At 40.2% G+C, this 21,740-nt stretch overlaps 1 long non-coding RNA gene across 2 annotated transcripts; it reads left to right on the top strand.

The window, feature by feature from the left end:
• The first annotated feature begins 5,340 nt into the window (after positions 1–5,340).
• LOC134343595 (uncharacterized) lies at positions 5,341–21,500 on the top strand. Of its 2 annotated transcripts, none has more exons than XR_010017283.1 (3): positions 5,341–5,423; positions 18,735–18,859; positions 20,622–21,500. It is a non-coding gene; the product is annotated as an uncharacterized LOC134343595 (long non-coding RNA). The 2 variants fall into 2 exon arrangements; XR_010017284.1 differs by lacking the exon at positions 5,341–5,423 and adding an exon at positions 6,057–6,116.
• The last annotated feature ends 240 nt before the right edge of the window (positions 21,501–21,740 follow it).

Here is a 21,740-nt window from a genome sequence, read left to right as displayed (position 1 = left end):
TTCCATCAATTAGGATGAACTGTGGAACTTTGGAACTCTCTCCATCTTATGTTGGCTACACAACTGTGTAAATCGTGATCCTAATCAACAGTTATACAACCGAACCACTTTTATTGAAGATTCATGTCAAAAAGATTATGTCATTGACTCATTCTTTCTTGCTGCAGTGTTACACCTGACTTCTAACAAATCTTCTGCAGGGATAGAGCTAATCTCTAAAACCAGTGCAAAACTGTTAACCTATGGAGACAACATTTTAGAACTAAGGTCACCTGAACCTCAGTTTCTAGTATGAAAAGTGTGCTTGCTTTTGCGCAGTCACCAAGACTGAACTCCAAGAAATCATTTAACTTGTTCACCAAAGCATAAAGAGGATAGGCCTTATGTTCAACAATCATAAGGTGAAGATCTTTTACTAAACTGCGGCACTGCACCACAGTACCTCTGATAATAAAAGTGCGCGACAAAATCTGAAAACAGATTATTTCCCATTATTTCGAGAGCGAACACTTGGTAGAGATAGGCATCAATGATTAAATTCACAGCCAACATCAATGCATGAGCAAAGCATTCGGATAATTGAAGAAAAGAATAGCTGAAAATCAAGACCTCAGATCTGGCACTAAAATCATAATCTACCATGCAACTGTGATCCCTGCACTCCTTTATGCTTCTGAGACATGGAATATCTATGTTAGACATTCCGAAGCACAGAACAAACGCCACCAATACTTTATCTTGTATAAGCAACTGAAGGAATGTGGCAATACATAAACAGCCCACTTGCTTACCCTATCCTCCACCTTCTATCCTGTCTGTGGAAAAGTCCCTTGTTCCAAGTAACCAACAAACAGGAGTGGAAGCAACTCATCCTCATTCCCAACAGAGTTCCTATGAAGTAACTGAGCTTCTTTTTTTTGTGTGTAAGCAATCTTCTGTTCTCCAGAGAAAATTGATCTGTTTCTTGTATATCAATTTTTAAATTTAATACTTTATGGTGGAGTTTTTTTCTGTTACCAGTACTTATATTTCATAATAGCAAGGGGTAATGCTTTAACATTAGTAAAGAGGCTGTTCTTGCTCAGAATCTCACGATGTAGAACAATACAATAGTTTATATTACCAGAGTCAGCAGTATCACATAGCTGGATACAAAGTATAATAATAAAACATCATTTTACTTGTGTGTACTTCACAGTGGGAAAGTTTTCATGAATGTTAGATAAATCATTTATTCTTTGTTTAGAAGTAGTTGTATTAATTGGTAGAGAAATGCTTCATTAGATCACTTAGATTTAACATAATTTGAAAAGAAATACTGAATAGCTATTTTAAATTTTTATCAAAAAAGTGCACCAAGCTGTTTTTCATAAAGAACATGACTTGTAATTTAACTGCTTCCTTCTTCAATCAATCAATTGCTCTTGGCCAATAATGTTGCAAACAACTCAACTCTAATGAATAAAGCTACTGCTTCATGGTGCCAGTGATCCAGGTTCCGCCCTAGCCCGAGCTCGTAACTGCACCATCACACTACATCACCAATCCACTGCCCCACCCTACCACCAACTACCACACCAGCACCACACCACAACCATCACATCATCCCCAGCACAGCATGATGCCATATCACCATTCCACCACGACACCACCAGACCAGCACCCCAACACTACCACCCCACCACCACACCACAACCATCTGAATACCCCCAGCACAGCACCACACCCCCACAACACCACCATCCCACCAGTAATCAGGGCTCAGCCCCAGGCCTAAGCTCCCCACTTCATCATCTCAGCTTATATCACTGTCAAACACTCCATTCCACCAGCGAAGCACCCTACCATACAGAGGTATCACTGTACCACCATACCACTCCACCGTACTGACTGAATTAACAGAACTCTCTGCATAGATTTTAATCTCTTATCAACTCATTGCAGACAAATAACGAAATCCACTCGTGAAAAACTGTTGGAAATGTAGTTTCAAATCTGACAGTTTTTTGTTGAATAATTGAAATTCAGTGGTAGAAATTCTTAATATTCAATAAAACTTACGCTTTCTTCCACATTAGTAAATTTCTTTGAAGCCCTGCCGGTAAACTGACTAATTTTTCCCATTAACATTCTGTCCATAATATTGAGGACAATTATCACATTCTTGACGAATGTTTTAATTGGCACACAATACAGAATTCAGCCTGCTTCCTTTTGCCACAACTATTTGGGATTGTGATTAGATCCATAAGCCAGGATATCAGAAGAAATTCTTACCATAATGATTCCGTCTTTCATAAGCATTTTGGTTTAACTCAAGGAAGAAGACTATTAACATATTTGTAAGCTGACATGTCTAATGAGAAGAGCCTTAGCTTACAGAGCCTATCCTTATCAGACACGCTCTCTAACCCAGGCAACATTCTGGTAACCCATGCTAAACTTCCACAGCCTTCCTATAATGAGGCAACCAGAACTGAATACAACACTCCAAGTGTGGTTTAACCAGAGTTGTATACACTCACTGGCCTCTTTTTAGGTGCCACTTGTACCTAATAAAGTGGCCATTCACTGGATTTTTTTTTAATTTTCGCACCATTTTCCATAAACTCTAGAAACTCGTGTGAAAATCGCAGGAGATCAGCAGTTTCTGAGGTACTCAAACCATCATGTCTAGCATCAACAATCATTCCACGGTCAAAGTCACTTAGATCTAATTTCTTTCCCATTCTGATGTTTGGTCTGAATAACAACTGAACCTCTGGACCATGTCTGCACGCTTGTATACGTGGAGTTTTTGCTTATTTGATATTTGCATTAATTATCAAGTGTCCCGGTTTCCTTAATAAAATGGCCATTGAATGTAGAGCTGTAATATTACTTCATGCTTCTTGAAATCAATCCTATGATCGATGAAGCCCAATACATCATAATGCATTCTTAAATACCCTATCAACTTTGAGGGATCTGTGGACATGGACCCCAAGAATCCTCTGTTCCTCCACACTGCTAAGAATCCTGCCGTTATCTCTGCGTTGTGCCTTTAGGTTCGACCTTCCAAAGTGAATCACTTCACACTTTTCTCGATTGAACTCCACCTGCCAAATCACTGCTCTGCTTTGCGTCCTATCAATGTCCTACTGCAACTTACAACAACCTTTACACTACCCACAACACTACCGACCTTCATAGATTAGAGCACTACAGTACAGAAACAGGCCATTCGGGGCCTATCTAATTCATGCTGATCTATTTTTCTGTCTAGTTCCATTGACCTGCATCTGGACTACAGCACTCCATGCCCCTCCCATTCTTATACAGTACTTATCCAAATTTCTCTTCGTGTCATCTGCAAATTTACTCACCCATCCTTCCACTTTCTCATCTAACTTGTTTAATTAAGATTGCAAAGAGCAGAGGTCCCGGAACAGATCCCTGTGGAACACCACTAGTCACTGGCAGAGTACACTCCATCTGCTACAATGCTTTGCTTTCTGTAGGCAAACCATTTCTGAATCCATGCAGCAAAGTTCACTTATATCCCATGCCTCCTGATTTTCTGATTGTCAAATGCCTTACTAAAATCCATATATACCACATCCATTTCTCTGACTTCATCAATGTGATTTGTCACATCCTCAAAATATTCAATCAGGCTTGTGAGGCATGATTTCCCCCTCAGAAAGCTACATTGACTCTCCCTAATCAGACTATGGTTCTCCAAATGCTTGTAACTCTTGTCTGTAAGAATCCTCTTCATTTGTTTGCCCACTACTGACATAATTTCCTGTGTTCTCCCTTTTCATCATCATTATCATTATGCGCCGTGTCGTATGACGTTGACGATCATGGTCTTATCTATGACTACGATTGTTCTTGGCAAACTTTCCTACAAAAGTGGTTTGCCATTGGCTTCTGCTGGGCCGTGAATTTACAAGACAAATGACCACAGCCATTATCAATACTCTTCAGAACTTGTCTGCCTGGCATCAGTGGTCACATAACCAGGACTTGTGATATGCACCGGCTGCTCGTACAATCATCCACCACCTGCTCCCATGGCTTCACATGATCCTCATCGGAGTGGAGGGGGGGTGGACAAAGAAGGTGCTACATCTTGCCCAAGCATGAACTGCAGGATAGTTGAGAAAAGGAGCACCTTACGCCTCCTTTGGTAGAGATGTATCTCCACCTCCCACCCAATCTCTGCTAGCTTTCTTGAACAAAGGAATAATGTTTCACACACTCTAATTTTCTAATACTACTTCAGTAGCAAAGATCAGCACCAAAGGTACAGCAATCTTTTCCCTCACTTGCCATAGTAACTAGTTGTATATCCTGTCCAGCCCTGGGGACTTATCTAGCCTAATGTTTTTCAAATATTCCAGCACAACCTCTTTCTTAATGTTGAAATGACCTGGCATATCAGCCTGCTCCACTCTAACCTTCTTCTCACTGATGAATACTGAAGCAAGGTATTCATGAAGGGTCTTCCCCATCTCCTCCGACTCTAGTCACATTTCCTTTTCTATCCCTGATTATCCCTGACTATCCTTTGATATCCCTTTTCTACACTCACTGTACATATCGTCCTATTCTTCACATAGAACATCTGGGATTTTCCTTAATCCTACCTGACAATGCCTTCTCATGTCCTCTTCTATCTCTCCTAAGTCCATTCTTAAACTCCTTCCTAGTTACCTTGTAACGTTCTAGAGCCTGTTTGATTCTTGCTTCCTAAACCTTAAGTATGCTTGTTCATTCAACCATGGTTCCTTTACCCTATGACCTTGTTGCAGCCTCAGTGGGACAACCCTGCCATGAACCACATGACGGTGCTCCCAAAACTACCTCCATATTTCCCTTGTACATTTTTCCTGAAAACTGAATTCTGCCTGAACTTACTTTACAAATTAGAAAACAGTTTATCAGTTTACCATTGATCTCTTTGTACTGGAGTACTCTGTCAGACCAACCTCCAAAAGATAGGAGGAATGCCAGTGATGTGTGTGAGCTACACATAATGAACAGTTTTATAGCTGTGATTACCAATTAAGATTATTGTGTTACTCGACAGGGATGGTAAAGTCACTTTCCAGTTTGTACAGTTCACCCATGGGAATAAGAAGCAACATTAATCAGCAAAGAACATTTAGTTCAGACTGAGCATTTTAATCTTAATGCCTTCACACCAGGTGTTAACAATGTTTCCTGTTGCTGTATGTTTACTAAACAAAACTGGATCTGGTATTCCATGTACAATCTGCTCAATGGATTTTAAAAGCTTAGCTTATAAATAGTGGTATTACGATGTAGATATACAACCCAACATTTCAAAAGCTTTTTTAAATAGCCACCTACGTTGGTATGGAATGTTTGTGAGCATAGATTGTGGAAATAGATTGTGGACAGCATGTGGAAAGGTCAGTGCCTTTATTTCACAGTAAGCCATTTTCCAGATCATTGTATTTGCTGTAATTCTCAATTCTCTAAATCAAATACCTGTCAAATTAAACATTTACCAGGAGCTGGTTCTCTTAAATTTTATTGAATTCTCTGATCAATAAAATAGAAATATCTATTCTTGCTAATAGGGTACTTTTTAAATTTCTCTGTGCCAACTGAGTGTAACTCATTCTATATTTATAGTCCATTTCTTTTTTAATATTTATTCATGCTAGGAGAAATGCTCGGAATCTGAACTTATTCTCATTCCTGACTGAAACCTTCGGGTCCTTTTGGATTGTATGATAATTTTGAAACTTTTCATTTTTTTATTCCATAATTACAATTTTTGTTGTTTTTACACTCTTCGTTCTTTTAATTTTTATGCAAATTTCTTTCTTTCCTTTTCTTGTCATTTCTTATTTGAAATGGCCATTTGTTTGGCACTTTCTCTTTCTCCCAGATGTTATATTCTCGATTCATTTCTTATGTCTTTTTCAATATTCTTTTTTTGAAATTTTACTTACTTCCTCAGTATCTGTTATTTTTAATTCTTGAGCTGGTCATGTAACATCTTTACTTCAGAAAATTGAAAATCTACTTTCCTATGCAGTGCTCCATAGTGGATGCAACATGGCTGATGGAAAGCTGATGCATTTCATCAGAAGAAGGTTTGTGGACAAGTTTGAGATGGAGTTAATTACTTTGCAGCTCAAAGAAGCATCTGTCTGCCTGTATATGGATTTGTAGACTTAAAGACAACAGCTACAGTACGAAGCAAGTTTCTGGCATGGGACCTTGATTACTGCCTCCCTAAGAGAAGACAGCCATGTTATACCTCATGGTACATTTGTTGGTTATGATAGATGGTACCATATTAATTCTAGCAGTCTGTTGTGGATTGATTACTGGACCACTATCAAGTCTTTGCAGACCCATAATCCACAGTCTAGAGAGCAACAATCAAACACTGGAGCTACTGGAGATTTCTAGTTGGCTCTTGGCTAGTTTCTCCATCAAAGCTAATGGCTGATTTAATACCACCTATTTTCTGACTGGACCCACATCTTCTGATGTTTCCAGTCAAGATGATGTCAAGCTGCAGTCTCTGTAGATGTCATGCTTCAGGCAGTTGATTTTTTTAGGTTTTAGTGATGGTTTTGGGAACAAAGAGGGGAGTTAGTGGTGAGATTAAGGTTCAGTGGTAAGGATGTGGAGCATTTAGAGATCAGGCTAGAGTCCAGGCTTCTTTGCCATGCTTTATATACTGCGTTCGAAAGCCAGTGACATGAACATGTGACAAAGGATGTCGGGCTGTGATGAAGACCAGCAAATGTGAGGGCTGTGAGATCACCCAGGTTGGTGCGTTCAGGAATCAGAAATCAGTGCGGGCAGGAAGCATGAAGGCTGGTAAACCCCAAGGCACACCAGTCATCAAATTTAGAGTTTGAGGCCTAGAGTTTGGTGTTCTGCTATTGGCAAGTGCTGGGGTTGATGTCGACGGTTGAAGCTCGAAGGTTGACTGGAAGTGTGGAAGTAGAGGCCCGATGGCTGTAGCCCTGGGTCTGTACTCTGGGAGTCAACTGGAGAAGTTGGAGGCCTGACGTCTGCAAGTCCACAAATCTGCTGGAGGCTTGGAGGCAGCTTACCCTTAGGTTGGAGGATTGTCTGTGTACAAGTTGATGGGTGGGTAGGAGGGAGGAAAGGGGCGTGATATAAGACCATAAGATATAGGAACAAAATTAGACCATTTGGCCCATCAAGTCTGCTCTGCCATTTCATCATGCTGATCCATTTTTCCTCTCATCTCCATTCTCCTGCCTTCTCCCTGGATTCCTTCGTGCCCTGACCAGTCATGAATCTATCAACCTCTGCCTTAAATATGCATACAGACTTGGCCTCCACAGCTACCTGTGGCAACTAATTCCACAGATTCACCACTCTCTGGCTTAAGAAAATCCTCCTCATCTCTGATCTAAAAGGATGCCCCTCTATTCTGAGGCTGTCTCTTCTGGTCTTAGACTTTGCCACCACAGAAAACATCCTCTCTAGATCCACTCAATCAAGGCCTTTCATCATTAGACAGGTTTCAAAAAGGTTACCCCTTATTCTTCTGAATTCCAATGAATACTGGCCCAGAGAAATCAAACACTCTTCATATGACAAGCTGTTCAAACCTGGAATCATTTTTGTGAACCTCCTTTGAACCCTCTCCAGTTTCAGCAATCCTTTCTAAGACAAGGGGCCCAAATCAGCTTACAATAATCCATGTGAGGCCTCAGCAGTGCTTTATAAAGTACATCCTTGCTTTTATATTTTAGTCCTCTTGAAATGAATGCTAACATTGTATTTGCCTTCCTCACCACAGACTCAACCTGAAAGTTAACCTTTAGGAAATCCTGCACAAGGACTCTCAAATCTCTCTGTGCCTCAGTTTTTTTGTATTTTCTCTCCATTTAGAAAATAGTCAACCCTTTCATTTCTTCTACCAAAGTGCATGACCATACACTTCCCAACACTGTATTCCATCTGGAACTTTGTTGTCCAGTCTCCTAATCTGTGTAAGACTTTCTGTAGCCTCTTTACTTCCTCAAAACTATCTGCCCCTCCACCTATCTTCGTACCATCTGCAAACTTTGCAACAAAGCCATCAACTCCATCATCCAAATCATTGACATATAATGTAAAAAGTATCAGACCCTTGTGGAACACCTCTGGTCACTGGCAGCCAATCAGAAAAGGCTCCCTGTATTCCCACTCTTGGCATCCTCCCAATCACCCACTGCTATATCCATGATAGAATATTTCCTGGAAGACCATGGGGTCATAGCTTGTTAGGCAGCCTTATGTGTGGCACCTTGTCAAAGGCCTTCTGAAACTCCAAGTACACAGCATCAACCAATTCTCTTTGTCTAATTCCAACAGATTTGTCATGTAATATTTGCCCTTGAGGAAACCATGCTGACTATGGCCTATTCTATCATGTGCTTCCAAATACCCTGAAACCACATCATTAACAATCAAGTCCAACATCTTCCCAGCCACTGAGGTCAGACTAACTGGCCTATAATTTCCTTTCTTCTGCCTCTCTCCCTTGTGGAAGAGTGGAGCGATATTTGCAATTTTCCAGTCTTCCATTTTCCATCTTTACCTTCTAAATTACTTTTTAATTACCTCCTGTTGGTATTTGAAAACCTTCCAGTCCTTAACTTCCCCAAGTTTTTGCTCTATTCTATGTCTTCTCTTTGGCTTTTACATTGGCTTTGACTTCTCTTGTTAGCCACAGTTGTGTCATCTGTCCTTTAGAATACTTCTTCCTCTTTGAGATGTATATATCCTGCACCAAATTGCTTCCAGAAATTCCGGCCATTGCTGCTCTTTTGTCATCCATGCCAGTTTTCTTTTCCAATCATTTCTGGCCAACACCTCTCTCATGCATCTGTAATTCCCTTTACTCCACTGTAATACTGATACATCTGACTTTAGATACTCCTTCTCAAATTTCAGGGTGAATTCAATCATATTATGATCTCTCGAGCCTTAGGGGTATTTTATCTTAAGCTCTCGAATCAATTTCAGTGCATTGCATAATGCCCAGTCCAGAATAACTGATACCCTAGTGGGCTCAACCATGAGCTGCTCTAAAAAGCCATCTTGTAGGCATTCTAGAAGTACTCCTTCTTGGAATCCAGCACCAACCTGATTTTCCTGATGTGGCTGCATATAGAAATCCCCTATGACTATTGTAACGTTGACCTATTGGAATGCATTTTCTATCTCCCAATGTAATTTGTAGACCATATCCTTGCTACTGATTGTGGGTCTGTGTATAACTTCCATCAGGGTCTTTTTACCCTTAGCTCTATCCACAATGACTCAACACCTTCTGACCCTATGTCACCTTTTACTAATGATTTCATTTCATTTTTTACCAACACAACACCACCCCTTCTGTCTTCCTGCCTGGCATTTTGATACAACATGTAACCTTGGACATAAAGCGCTCAGCTATGATCTTCTTTCAACCATGATTCAGTGATGCCTACAACATCATACCTGCCAATCTGTAACTGTGCTACAGTTTCATCTACCTTATTCTGTATAAAGCACACATTCAAATATAACACTTTCAATACTATAATCACCCTTTTCGATTTTGTCCACCTTTTATGTTGCAACTCATCCTGTTGACTGCAATTGCCCTATCATCAGCCTCTGCTTGTTAGGAGTCTCATGACACATTGCCTCTGTTTGTAAGCCAACTACCTCATCTTCGGCACTATCACTCCTGTTCTCATCCCCCTGCCAAATTATTTTAAACCTATCCGAACAACTGTGGCCAACCTGCCCACAAGGATGTTAGAACCCCTCAGGTTCAGGTGTTGACTTCTCCCTTTTGTACAGGTCTTACCTTGCCAGAAGAAATCACAATGATCCATAAATCTGAACCCCTGCACCCTGCACCAGGTCCTCAGCCATGCATTCACCTTCCAAATCATCCTATTATTACTCTCACTGGCATGTAGCACACGCAGCAATCCAGAGATAACTACCCTGGAGGTCCTGTTTTTCAGCTTTCTACCTAGCTCCCAAAAAATCTCTCTCTAGGACCACCTCACCTTGTCCAGCTGTATGATTGGAGCCAATACGTACCAAGACTTCTGGTTGCAAACCCTTGCCCTTGAGAATGCCATGGACCCAATCCGAGACATCCATGATCCTGGTATGAGCGAGGCAACATACTGTTCAGTTGTCTCTATCGCGTCCACAGAACCTCATCTCTGTTCCTCTAACTGAGGAATTTCCTATCAGTCCTCTTCACCTCTCTGCTTTTCTGAGCCCCAGCACCAGACCCAGTGCCGGAGACCCTGTCACTGTGGTTCCACCTCGCTAAGTCGTCCCCCTCAATAGTATCTAAAGTTATATACTTACTGTTGAGGGGATCCGCCACCGGTGTTCTCTGCACTGGCTGTGCATTTCTCCTCCTCCTCCTGACAGTCACCCAGTTACCTGTCTCCTGCAATCTAGGGGTGACTACCTCGCTGTAGCTGCTGTCTATCACCCCCTCATTCTCCTGTATGAGTCAATAGGCTGTTGTCACTTTGTGGCTGTTGTTGTCCTGCTGAACATTGTGCATATGCTTTGCTGGCACAGACGTGTGGCACCACTTACACCACAGCACATGTCGTCAGGTTTCATTAGCTACTAACACAAATGATACAGTTCACTGTATGTTTCAATTCACATGTGATAAATGAAGCCGGGTTTGAACGTGAAGTTGTGCTGAAAGCTGGTGCTGAATTCTGCCACGCTGCTTGATATCGCCATGAAGCCTTCAGGCAAGCTTGCCAAAATACCAGACTTTCCATTAGCTTTCTTCTGTACGCTACCCAGCTAAGTCCTCTGCAGCAAATTTCATGCCCAGCCTTTCCTTTCCTTCCAGTGAACTGGTGCCCATGGTTTATTTGCCCACTACCTGCTGCAGGACATTTGTGCCCAGTGTCTCACCGGGTACAGAACCCCGTCCATATTTAATGGTAGGGAGGCTTGAGGATCCAAGTGGCCTATTTGTACTGCTTTCTGGTGTTGTTGTACAATCAATACAGGGAAGTAGTTTAGCACCATCTACACTTTATGTATCAGAAGAGACTGTGGAATGCAAGTAGGAGAATTAGATATGAAGAGTGTACACTCCACAACTGGAATCATCATAGCAAAGGCACTGATCCATCTCCTTTATGGGGGATTAGGATAAATGAGTCACTCTCCCCCTTTTGTTAACTTCTGCTGCCTTTGATTGTGTGCCATCTTGCGTGTCTCCATGAAAGGGAGCAATTTATTTTCAGAAAATACACATTGTAGCCTTTGTAGATGAAACTTATTCAGTACTGAGCTGATGTAGCTTTTATGTCTCTGACGACCCTCATCAATTTTTGCAGATGCACCATAGAAAGCATCCCATCCAGACGCGTCTCAGTAATGGCTGGGGTGCGAAGGCTCCTTGATTATACTGGCTGCTTTAAATAGAGTTAAAACAACCCTCCTTCTCTGACTCAGTTTACTCTTCCAGCTGCCTCAGGAAAGCAGTAACATAATCATGGGCCCCACCCTGCCATTCTGTTTACTCTCCTCTCCTACAGAAAAGGCAAAAGCTTCAGAGCACCAAGGTCAAGGACAGCTTCTATCCTGCTGTCATACAATGATTGAATATTCTTCTGATATGATAAGGAGAAACCCTTGAACTTTCAGTCTATCTCATCATGGTCTGTGCAATTTTTTTTTCCACCTGCTCTGCACTTACTCTGTAAATGCAACACTATATATTGCAGAACTTTGTTTCCTTTGGTACTACTTTCGTGTACATGTTTCAGTGCATCTCAGTACATGTGACAATGATAAACCAATTACCAATCTGTGAATATTGTCTGCAAGCTGTGAAACGTGAGTTGAGCTCACACTGGTGCGAAATGTGTGAGGGTTATGGATGCGAGGTGTGAGCTGTGGCTGAGGAGTCATCTGAACGCAATTGGTGAATTAAGCAGTGTCTGAGGCTGGTGATACAGTTGATGGGAAGAACTATCTGAAGCTAAATTCACCAACTGTGACCCCAGGGTTTCAGTCTTTGAATTTATTGTAGTATGGGATTCAAGTCCTTAACACTTGACGCTCATTCATATTTGTTCCCCTTGTTTTTCTGAGTACAATACATTCCAAAAGACTTCCTGCATGACCCTAACAACCTCCCTGAACTTCTCTTCACTTTGGTACAGATAATCTTAATCTTCTCTGCTTTTCACTTCCACCACTAACAACATCTACAAATCCTTGCACCCTTTTCACTTTTATTTCATTCCCATCACCTGCAAAATTATTATTAAAAAGTCTTGTCAAAAAGTGTTACCCCTTTCAGAAACAATGGCCTACTTCAAGCAACAAAGTACAGCCTTAGATGATGATGGGAAGTTACAAGTTTGGTCTCACTTTTGGAAAAAATGTTCAGTCAATGGTGTAGCCTAGGACCAAAATTATAATCAATAGGAAGCAGAAAGTTATGGTCCTGTCTGCTGTGATATCAGTTCACACCAGTTAATAGTGCATGAAATGCACTTTGAGTGTTTCCCAAAATACACTCCTCACTGACTTTAAGACTTCAGTTTTCCTGGGCATTTCAGAAAGATGAAGTATTGAGTCTGTGACAGAGAGCTGGTCAGAACAGGTGTATTCACCTGGGAGTTCAGACTGCTCTGAAACCTGGATCTGGAGTGATTTTCCCATTATTTTTAGAAGCATTTTGATGATGTGTCCCACAGGGACACAGGCAGCAGACTTTAGTAGGGTCAATTGCAAATTTCAGGGCAGTCTCAACACTTGCAGTGAAATGCACTGTGCTATAGATTTTACAGCTGCTTCTTTCCTTTGATGTCTTTTAAATAACTTTGCAAACTTTACATTCAATATTCCTTTTGTTGACCCAAGTCTCTGTGACTATTGTAAATTTCACTTCTAGTAAACTAGTAAGACCATGGTGTCACCAGCAAATGCCTGGGGATATCCTCCTCCGCATAATTTATGTATAATGTGAACTACAAAATATCTGTAAGGACCCTGTGGAACTTCAGTAGTCACATTGCACAGCCAAAGATTTTCTATATATCATCACAGAATGATACAGCACAGAAAGGAGTTTTTTAGTCCATTATGCATATGTGGATCCTTAAAAATGTCTCTGTTTCAAGTACTTACCTTAATTTTTTTAGAAGTTATCATTGGCTCTGTTTCACCATAGTTTCAGCTAGAACTTTTTTGTACGTGACAACTTACCCTATTTAAAAAAAAATCTTCTTTTCTCTTTGGTTCTTTTGCCATATATTTTAAACAAAATGTTCTGTTTTCATTTAGGATCTTGCTCATATTACTTGGTTTCACACATATTGTACATTACCCCCTTTTTCCCTGATCAGACATATTTCTTCCCTTAGATCCCCCATTGCTTCAAATATAAAAGTTTTTGGATTCTCCTTAATTCTATTTGCTAAGGTCATTTCATGGCCCATTTTACCCTCCTAGTTTCTTTCTTATATCCGTTATGAAGCTCAAGTGACTCAACTAATAATGATTTTTTATATCTGATGGATGTAATGTTTTTTCTCTGATCAAAATTTTTCTGAACAATGGAATTTGCTAAACAGGGTTCCCTAAACTTAGCAGCTTTGCTTCTTGCCCTTGCAGGGACGTGCTGATGATAAACTCTTACAACCTTGCTTTTAAACACCTCCCACTTATTTCTCTCCCCCACCAGCAGCTATTTCTAATCTATTTCCCCCAGGTCTTAAATTACACTATTGTAATCCACCTTCCTCCAGTTTGGATAACCTAGATGAAGAACCAATTTTCTATGCACTATGATTCTGTGAATGCACAATGGGAAAAACAAATATCTTAAAAGCATTTTAGGAAATATTTTGGCTGGTGGTTTACTGCATCAAACTAAAAGTTTCCAAAGAGTTTCTCCACAGACACTTCACTCAACTGCCTATCCTCATTCCCTAAGATAAAGTCAAGTACAGCCTCGTTCCTAACAGAACTCTCCACATACTGCTTCAGAAAATCCTTTCCAATGATTTTATTGTGTCATCTAAGCTGCTTACTCGAGTCAGTCAATATCAGGAAATTTCACATCCTTCACTATTATAATCGTATTACTTTTACACCCTTTTGTGACCTGTTTATATATCTGTTCTTCTAATTCCCACTGTTGAGAGGCTGATACAATAATCCCAACAAAGTAGCTTCATCTTTCTTCTCCCTAAATTCTACACATGTAGCTTATTGGGTAACCCCGCTGGGATATCTTTCCAACAAACAGCTGTAATACTCTTTTTGATCAGCAGTGCAATACCCCCTTTCTTTTGTACTCTTCCTCTGCCAAATCTCAAATGTCTCTATCATGGAACCCTGAGTTGCCTGTTATGACCTTCCCTCAACCACATGCTGCGATTGCAACCATCACATGTGCAGTGCCATGCTCTCAACTCATCTCACATCCTTCTCCAACTTATATTTATAATCTTGCTTCTGTGAACTAGTTGCTTACATTTAGATAAGGTTGTTAAAGAACATTTTATTGTCCACGACTAAGTTATTTTAGTAAGATTTCTGGAGGTGATTATCAAAGCAATTCTCCTTTTTAGAGTAAACCTGATAAATGTGTATTATATATTATTATTGAAATGCTGTCCCTTGATTTCATTAAAATATAGTAAAGGGTGTTGAGAAATAAGCTGAGAAGATGAAGCAAATAAAAAATAAGTTTCATATAAATGGGTGCTTGTGGGTGCTGTGTGCCAAAGGGCCTGTTTCTCTGCTGTATGATTCTGTAAATGCATGATGAGAAGTACAAATATCTTAAAAGTCATTTTAGGAAGTATTTTGGCGAGAGGTCCAATCAGTATTTTTACACCATAGCTAACACATTAAAAATCAGTTCGTTGATACCAGCTTTGAATCATCAATTGGAAAGTTTAGGCCTCTGCAGGATCATCCAATTTGATTTTCTAAACTGGCCATAAAACCGACTGCAAATTTATACAAGAGTTCCTTTCAGCAGAGTGATAAATATGATACACTACTTTCACTGAGACTATAATGGAGTTGCAGCCACATTGATCCAAGTCATATTCAATATTCTAAATGTTGATGCTACATATCTGCCCTGGCCCTGGCCCAGGGTTTGTGTCAGACAGCTTGAAATCAATGTTTCGATTTAATGTAGATTGCCTGCATCTGACTAAGTCAAATCAATTAGCGTTGGAGCAATTTTAAGATATTTTGTGATGGAAGGCTTCACTCTAAGGCAAATAACTGTTTTGATTTAGGGCAGCAGAAAATCTATAGTGTAGGGTGTCGGATGAGGGCAATGGCACAATAGAAATGCTGAGGGAGCAGAACGATGTGGCTAGAATTTACAGCCAAATTCCATCTTTTCCTTTGAACTCCATTAATTATAATGATAATGAAAACTTTCTGAGACATTTAATTTATCCATAGCTTTAGAAACAGGGGAAGGATTAATCCCATGTTGCTTCTATTATATGTCTCGGGAAAAAAGTACTTTTAGACTTTTTTTTTCCACAGCCTCCGCAACTGGAGCTTTTCCAGCAAGCATGGCAGAATTTGGCAGTGTAACTTCAGTAAAGAACAATTGAATTAAATCTGTGGAAACACTCCAGGCATTTTCATAAGGTCTTTCATTCATCTATACCTCAGAGTTGATGAGGATTCGCTTGTTTTATTGGAAGCAAAACCAGAAACCACTCATCCATGTAATTCTGTAAATGGTAAAGAAGATATATCCCTTTTAAAATATTTTTAAATTTCAGTTTGTGAAGAGAAGGAATGTGATAGTCAAAGATGAATCATAATGTTGAAGAATAACAATTCATGGCTTTGTGATCAATGACCATTTGAAGTGAATGTAATCTCTCAGTCTTAACAGTTAATTCCACCAATTATCATCAGCTCCATTACTCTTCCATATGTCTAGTTGTAGCGGCTTGTTAATCTGGACTCACTCTTATGCTCAGTCTGCTTTCTTTAGCCTGCAGTAACTTTACAACATACTCAGTGGATGTTCACAATTCCACATTAGTTGTAAAATTTCTCTTTCTTCTCTGGTAATGATTAGTAACCAAATTGAGTTTCAAGGTGAGTAGAATTTTGGTCAGTTAGAAATGGTTTTGTTATCTCTCAGGGAATGCTAAACGTATGCATTGGTTTTTCAGAAATGGGGCCTTCCCGGTGTATTTTACTTAGACAAGGAGCTTGAAGGTTTATTTTTACATTGAAAGTGAGATAGGAACATTGTGCCATGCAACAATTTTTCTGAAGAACAACTAAATTCCATTTTGTTGGAAGGAAATTTTTGGCAGTGGAAGGAAGTTGCTTGCAAGTCAGATTGAGTCTGAGAAGATGTGTGAAAAGTTATATAAATCCCTACAGCTGTTTGCAATTTATGCTAAATGAAGGGTAATGTTTTGATGTTTGTTGATAGGTAGGAAATTGGTTGTAATGAGAAGACTGAGTCTGAAAAGTGATGGATTAAACAAGCGAGCAAAAAGCTGGCAGATGAAGGATAATGCAGAGGGATAGAGTCATAGAGTCAGAGTTGTAAAGCACAGATGATCTTCGGCCCATTGCATCAATGCTGACCATTGTGCCTAAGTATACTAATCAAGCTTTGCTGCATTAATTCCATATCCCTCTGTGCTCTGCTCATTCAAATACTTGTTAAATATTGTTAGTCTTCCTATGCCCACCACCTCCTCTGGCACCAATTACTCTTTGTATGAAAAGTTTACTCCTCAGATCTCATTTAAACTTCCTCACTCTCATGTTACATCCATGCCCTAGTTTTTAATATTCTTACCATGGGAAGCAGACACCAACTATAACTGTTCTACACCTTGCATTATTTTAGATACCGCTCAGCCTCCTTCATTGCAGAGAAGAGTGACCTAGACGGTGTAATATCAAGCCCTCTAATCCGGGTCATATCATCGTGAATCTTTTCTGCATCCCTTCTAGCTCAAGTAGCCTTTCCTTTAGTGTGGTAACCAAAAATGCAGACAGTACTCTGCGTACAACCTAACCAATGCTCTATACAACTGTATCATAATATCTCAGCTCTTATTCTCACTGATAAAGATAAGCATTCCATATGCTTCCCTCGGCCACCCCTCCCCCCGCTCATCTACCTATGATTCTTTTTTCAAGGAACTGTGTATTTGTAGCCCACGGTTCCTCTGTTCTACAATATTCTCCAGAGCCCTATTCATTCACTGTGTAACTCCTGCCTATCTTGAAATGCAACACTCTGGTCAGAAGAAAAGTGCGAGTCTCATAAATGTAGTGCAATTGGCCCAGGTCCCTGCCTCAGCAAGGACCTGGACCCATTGCAATTTGCTTATCGTCACAATAGGTCAACAGCAGATGCAATCTCAAAGGCTCTCCACACGGCTTTAGACCACCTGGACAACGCAAACACCAACGTCAGGATGGTGTTCATGGACTATAGCTCAGCATTTAATATCATCATTCCCGCAATCCTGATTGAGAGGTTGTAGAACCTGGGCCTCTGTACCTCCCTCTGCAATTCCTAACTAGAAGACCACAATCTGTGTGGATTGGTGATAACATATTCTCCTCGCTGACGGTCAACACTGGTGCACCTCAGGGGTGCTCTACTCCCTTTATACACATGACTGTGTGGTTAGGCATAGCTCCATTACCACCTATAAATTTTCTGACAATACAACCATTGTTGGTAGAATCTCAGATGGTGACAAGAGGGTGTACAGGAGTGAGATATGCCAACTAGTGTAGTGGTGCTGCAGCAACAACCTGGCACTCAACATCAGTAGACGAAAGAGCTGATTGTGGACTTCAGGAGGGGTAAGATGAAGGAACACACACCAATCCTCATAGAGGGATCATAAATGGAGAGAGTGAGCGGCTTCAAGTTCCTGGGTGTCAAGATCTCTGAGGATCTAACCTGGTCCCAACATATCAATGTATTTATAATGAAGGCAAGAGAATGGCTATACTTTATTAGGAGTTTGAAGAGATTTGGTATGTTAACAAATACACTCAAAAACTCCTATAGTTGTACTGTGGAGAGCATTCTGACAGGCTGCATCACTGTCTGGTATGGAGGGGCTACTGCGCAGGACTGAAAGAAGCTGCTGAAGGTTGTAAATCTAGTCAGCTCCATCTTGGGTACTAACCTACAAAGTACCCAGGACATCTTCAGGGTATGTCTCAGAAAGGCAGCGTCCTTTATTAAGGACCTCAAGCACCCAGGGCATGCCCTTTTCTCACTGTTACCATCAGGCAGGAGGTACAGAAGCCCAAAAGCTCACACTCAGCAATTCAGGAACAGCTTCTTCCCCTCTGCCGTCCGAATCCTAAATGGACATTGAATCTCTGGACACTACCTCTCTCTTTTTTTTAATATACAGTATTTCTGTTTTTGCACTTAAAAAAAAATCTATTCAATATATGTAATTGATTTACTTGTTTACTTATTATTATTACTTTATTTATTTTTTTCTCTCTGCTAAATTATGTATTATGTATTGAACTGCTGTGGCCAAGTTAACAAATTTCATGTCACATGCCGGTGATAATAAACCTGATTTTGATTCTGATTCTGAATAGATCTCATACATGAAGCACAGAAGTCAAGGAATTAATTTAAAAAGGCAAATAAAATATTAATGTTTTTTGCACAGGGTTGATGTATAGCTGTACCAACCATAAAATCAGAGGGAACCATACACAGACTGGGTCATCTCAACCCACTTTCACCATCTTGACTATGGTGCCTATCTACGCTGAACACATTTGCCCTTAATAGGTGAGTATCCCTCTATTCCTTTTCTTTCCAAAGACCTCTTCAAATGCCTTTTAAATGTTGTAATTATATTTGTGTCCAAATATATTCTACCTTCACAAACAAGAGAAAATCTGCAGATGCTGGAAATCCGAGCAACACACACAAAATGGTGGAGGAACTCAGCAAGCCAGACAGCATCTAGGAAAAGTGTATAATCAATGTTTCAGGCCGAAGCCCTTCGGCAGGACTGGAGAAAAAAAGGCAGAGAAGTAGATTTTAAAAGTGGGGGGAGGGGAGAGACAAACACAAGCTGTAAGGTGAAATCTGAAGGGGGAGGGAATGAAATAAAGAGTTGGGAATTAAATTGATAAAAGAGACAGAAGGCCATGGAAGAAAGAAAAGGGGGGAGGAGCACCAGAGGGAGGTGATGGGCAGGCAAGGAGCTAAGGTGAGAGAGGGAAAAGGGGGTGGGAAATGGTGAAGGGGAGGTGGGGGTGGAGGGCATTTCTGGAAGTTAGAGTAGTCAGTGTTCATGACATCAGGTTGGAGGCTACCCAAACAGAATATAAGGTGTTGTTCCTCCAACCTAATATCTTCAGATCATTTAAATTTCTTTCCCTCACCATAAATCTGTGCCCTCTAGTTCAAAACTCCCCTGCCATCTATAGCCATTAACATTTTATAAACCTCTATAAGGTCTACCGTCGGCCTATTTTCAAGTGAGAATAAATCCGGTCTATATAATCTCTCCTTATGGGTACAGTCCTCTATTCCAGGCAATATACTGGTGACCTTCCGTCCTCACTCCATGGCTGCCCCATTCATCCTGTAGTGTGGGGACCAGAATGCCACATAATAAGTGTGGTCTAATCAATGTGCTGTAGGACCGCAATACGATGCCCCGGCTCTTATACTCAATGTCACAGCCTATGAAGGCAAGCACATTAAATGATTTTTAAAAATTCCGATATTCACCTATGTTGCTACTCTTAGAGAACTATGCACTCGCAGCTCAACTGAGTTCTTCGGCATTGACTCTGTATGTCCTATCAGTATTCCCAAATTGTGTAAGCTCATTCTTGTCTGGATTGAACTCTGACTGCCGCTGCTTCACCTAACTTTCCAGCTGATCTATATCCAGCTGTTTTGATAGACAGCCTTCTCTGTTATCTACGACTGCACCAAGTTTCTTGTTACAAAGGTCCCGGCATCAATCCTGCTGTACGCCATTTGTTTCATTTATCCTGTCAATAAGATAACCCATTCACCCCTATCATCTGTCTCCTATCACTGAATTAATTTCGAACCTGGTTGTCAATTTATCTTAGTCTTATGGACCAGCACACCATAGGGGATCATGTCGAAAAGCTTACTAAAGTCCATGTAAATAATGTCTGCCATTCCCCTCTCATCAATGATCTTGGTTAAAATTTCATTCAGGTGTGTTATTTTAGTTACAACCGTGCAGGCTCCAGGTAAGATCAAACACGGAATACCGTGCTCATCTTTTTATTCAGGAAGACTTATTTTTGCTTTGCAGTGGGATGTGGGTGCTGAATTTTAGGTTATATTGAAGGCTGAGAAAGCCTTTTAGCCTGTAGGGAAATCAAGAATTGGATGACTGGACAGAATAAAATGAACTTGAAGCCAAACTTCAGACCAGATACAATCTTATTTAATGAAGGTGCAAAGTTTAGTGGCCACAAGACCTAATCGTTTTTTTATTTCCTGTGCTGTTGTGATAAGTAATTGAATTGAGAATATTAACTTTTTTTTAATATAGATGCTGTATGATCTTCATAACATGTCATAGAGTCACAGAAAAGTATAAACCTGGAATTGGAAAAACATGGAGTTCTGTGACTGGAACAGATGAATGTGAAGGGAAGGTGTCACTCCAAAACTAACGGCAAATTTCAGATGATCTCATATATATATACACCACAAAACTGTGGTGGAAAATTGGAATTTCACACTGGTAACTGGAGAATGTTTTCTTTTATGTCATGATTTGTAACGACTGGCTCCAATGCAAAACAAATAAATTCAGTTCCTAAAAGGAGAAGATTTTGACCTGAAGGTTTTTGGCAAACCTTTGAAAAATATATTTTCAAATATAAAATATAAAGCTTTTTTTGAATATAAATCACCAAAATGAAGTGCTCTAACCCTAAAAGCAGATCACACTGGAGATCACTTGAAGGAGCTAATTATCTATATAGGTGACCACAGTTCCCTTGCAAGTTGGTCAAGGTTTGGTTCCAAACTTTTCTTCAAAAATCACCCCCAAATCAACTGATTTACTCAATGGTTTCCCTCTGTGTACTAAATAAGCCCAAATATGTCCATGTATTGTTTGATTTAATTAGTTCTAGTCTTGGATTTTTTTTTTGACAGAAAGAACTCTGAGTTTATCAACAGCTTGATAAATTCCTATTCCCAAGACCACAGCGGCACACATCTGTTGACTTCAAAATTCTGTGAACAAGTGTGCTATAGAAACTTTGTGGAAAAAGCAACTGAGTCATCACTTTTCATGGATGATTTTTTTTGACAGACAACTCGGAGCTTATCAGCAGCTTGATAAATTCCTGCTCCCTGGGCCACCGTGGCACACATCTGTTGGCTACTTCAATATTCTATGGACAATCTTGTGGAAAAAATAAAGTGTGTAAATTGTGTCCTTGGGTTACTTGTGTTTGTGTATGAACAGTTCCTTTCACAGAGCCTTCAACTTGCAGTTTGTTTTAAAAGTTGTAAAACAAAGTCCTATAGTTCATCATAGCATGTAGAAAATTTCTTATCAGGAATAAGACTGTGGTACAATTTCATGCTCACGATCTCACTACAAGTTGTGAGAGATTTCTTGTCTGTATATTAAATGTACATTAATTAGTCCACA

Source organism: Mobula hypostoma, chromosome 3 (assembly GCF_963921235.1).
Source record: "Mobula hypostoma chromosome 3, sMobHyp1.1, whole genome shotgun sequence".
Classification (NCBI taxonomy): domain Eukaryota; kingdom Metazoa; phylum Chordata; class Chondrichthyes; order Myliobatiformes; family Myliobatidae; genus Mobula; species Mobula hypostoma.
This window is presented reverse-complemented; position numbering and strand designations above follow the sequence as displayed.